Here is a 2979-nt window from a genome sequence, read left to right on the forward strand (position 1 = left end):
GGGGAGGGGAGGGGAGGGGAGGGCTGAGCTGGGAAGGAGGGGAGGGCTGCTAAGGGCGCACTGTTAGTCTGAAATGAAAAGTACTCTGCACCCCCCCTAACCACCACCCACATGTCTGAGAGGGCTCCTGATGGAGTCTTACCAGCCCAGGCTGTTACGCATCCCAAGCCCGCCAGCGCCGTGGCTCACGCCTGCCATCCCAGCTACTCAGGAGGCTGAGATCTGAGGATGGCGGTTCAAAGCCAGCCTGGGCAGGAAAGTCCATGAGATTCTTATCTCTAATAAACTACTCAGAAAAAGCTGGAAGTGGTGCTGTGGCTCAAGTGGTAGAGTGCTAGCCTTGAGCACAAGAGGCTCAGGGACAGTGCCAGGGGCCTGAGTTCAAGCCCAGGACTGGCAAAACAAAAAAAAAAAATCCCGAGCTGGATGTAATGTATCTGTAGATATTTGTACGCACGTATCTGCAGTCCCAGCACATGGGAGGGAGGGAGGCTGGGGCAAGAGATCATGATGTCAAGGCCAGCACGACCTTCCTGAAGAGATGCTACCTGAAAAGCTCAACTCTTGCCAGGCACTGGTGACTCCCATCCATAATCCCAGTTACTCAGAAGGTGACAGCTGAGGATCACGGTCCAAAGCCAGTCTGGGCAGAAAAGTCTGAGACCCCATTTCCAAAAAATGACCGGCAAAAATCATGACTGGAGTGAGGGAATCAGCCAAGCAAGCAGGCCAGCAAGCTAGGCGGCGCTCTGCGTTCCAACCACAGGGCTCCCCCCCAAAAACAAAACCCAACAGAGATCCTGTGATGAGAGGGGCTCAGGCTGGTCCTCACCTGCTCTCGGGTGGGGGACAGGTGTCTGGGGTGGGGTGGGCGCCCGCCGGGGCCTGTATGCCTGGCTGTGTGTCTGGCTGTGTGCCCGGCTGTATGCCCGGCTGTGTGTCCGGCTGTGTGCCCGGCTGTGTGTCCGGCTGTGTGTCTGGCTGTATGCCCGGCTTTGTCTGGCTGTGTGCCCGGCTGTGTGCCCGGCTGTGTGCCCGGCTGTGTGCCCGGCTGTGTGCCCAGCTGTGTGCCCGGCTGTGTGCCCGGCTGTGTGTCCGGCTGTGTCTGGCTGTGTGTCCGGCTGTGTGCCCGGCTGTGTGTCCGGCTGTGCCTGGCTGTGTGTCCAGCTGTGTGTCCGGCTGTGCCTGGCTATGTGTCCGGCTGTGTGTCCGGCTGTGTCTGGCTGTGTGCCCAGCTGTGTGGCCACAGGAGATAGCATCACTCGTCTGGCCCGAGACTCAGATCTGTGTTTTGACATTTGACCTTCACAACAAGTGCTGGCTGGGGAAACTGAGGCGGCCAGGCCTGCCCGAGGGGGGGGTGTGAGGTGGGGTGGGAAGGACGGGAGGGGCACCTGCACCCACCTGCAGGTACTCGGTGAAGAAGGACCCCAGCTCCGTCTTCAGCAGCTGCCTGTGGGGGAGCGAGATGGCGGTGAGCGGGGCCTCGCGCTGGGGGCCTGGCGGGCAAGCCCGTGGGCACAGGACGGTGAAGTACGGGACCCCCGGCAGGCAGTGTCAACCGTGGCTCCACCCGCCCGATGCCTGCCCCAGTGCCCCGTTCCCCCTCCCCAGGGCAGCTCCGTCTCTTCACACACACGCAGAGAGGCTCAGAGAGGTCAAGTGGCTGGTCCAAGGGCACACAGCACACAGGGGGGGAGTACTAGTTCCAGCCCAACAGTGGCCTCAGTGGGGGCAGTGGAGCAGGCGCGCGGCATGGAGGAAGTGTGCCCCCGTCCTCCCCACCCTCTCCGGGGAGGACACGGGTTGTCCATGGACAGCTGTCCCAGTGGAGTCCCCTCCAGGTCAGCTCGGCCGCCCAGGAAGGCCTCGGGCGGGAGGAAGGTGACCCCCAGCCCGTGCAGTCAGCTAGGCCGAGGCTGGACTCCACCCTCCAGTGCCAGACTGCCACTCCGACCGCTGCCGTGAGACAGCCCCCAGCCCGGGACGGTCTGGGGGGAAACTGAGGCTCCGGGAGGGTCTCTGAGGAGGCCTAAGGTTGGACCAGGGAGCCCAGGGGTAGCTCCATTGTCCTGCCGGGCGCCGTGGCTCACGCCTGCAATCCCCGCTACTCAGGAGCTGAGATCTGAGGATGGAGGTCTGATGGCAGGAACATCCCTGACCCTCTCCCTTATCACCAGTGAACCGCCCCAAAGCCAGAGGTGGAGCTGTGGTCCACGTGGTAGAGCGCCAGGCTGAAGTTAAAAGCTACGGGTGCCCAGGGCCTGAGCTCAAGAGGAACCAGCACAACAAAACAAGCATGAGCGGCCGTCCTGCGGGCCGGGGCCGCCTCGGGCCTGGTGCTCAAGGCCAGCCAGGCCACCAAGTGGGAACGGGGCTCAGACAAGCCCGGAAGCCTCCCTGGAAGGGAGTGGTAGACAGACAAGGGGAACCGAGCGGATGAGCCGGGCCCGCGCGGGCGGAGAGGGACGATGAAGCCCCCCGCATGTCACGTCCACCGCCGCGCAGGTCCCCCAGCCCCAAACCAGGCACCCTTCCTAGCGCCACCGCAAACGGTCCTTGCCTCTGACACCTGGGGTGCCCCAAGCCAGCCTGCGCGCGCTGAGGGGGTGAAGGGCCGCCGCCTCCAGCAGGCGGTGGACCCCAGGGCCTCAGAGCGTGCTGAGGGGGTGAAGGGCCGCCGCCTCCAGCAGGCGGTGGACCCCGGGGCCTCAGAGCGCAGCCTTACCATTAACCTGTGCTCGCTTTGCCCAGCAAGGGAAGGGGTTTCCTGCTTATTTTTCTGGCTATTTCTATGACCCCAGGACAGGATGCTGTGGGTCAGGGCTGGAAGGAAACCGGTTACACCTCCTTGTACCTGCTGTGTGACCCGGGGAAAGAAGCTCGACCACTCTGAACTCCGGGTAGCCACCCTCCCGGCTGCTGTGGCCTGGCTGCCAGCGGCGGCCCCAGGGCTGCCCAGTGTGCCGGGTCCTCGGG

General features: G+C 63.7%; 1 protein-coding gene across 2 annotated transcripts in view; it reads right to left on the reverse strand.

Moving 5' to 3' along the window:
• Positions 1-1449, reverse strand: part of Prr5 (proline rich 5 (renal)) — a 10323-nt gene extending 8874 nt beyond the window's left edge. The window contains exon 1 of one of the 2 annotated variants that reach the window (XM_013035433.1): positions 1405-1449. The gene's annotated coding sequence lies outside the window, so the exon portion shown is untranslated. The remainder of the gene's footprint in view (positions 1-1404) is intronic. The other variant, XM_013035432.1, reaches the window with a different exon arrangement.
• Positions 1450-2979: the final 1530 nt, after the last annotated feature.

Source organism: Dipodomys ordii, unplaced genomic scaffold (genome assembly GCF_000151885.1).
Source record: "Dipodomys ordii isolate 6190 unplaced genomic scaffold, Dord_2.0 Scaffold211, whole genome shotgun sequence".
NCBI lineage: Eukaryota > Metazoa > Chordata > Mammalia > Rodentia > Heteromyidae > Dipodomys > Dipodomys ordii.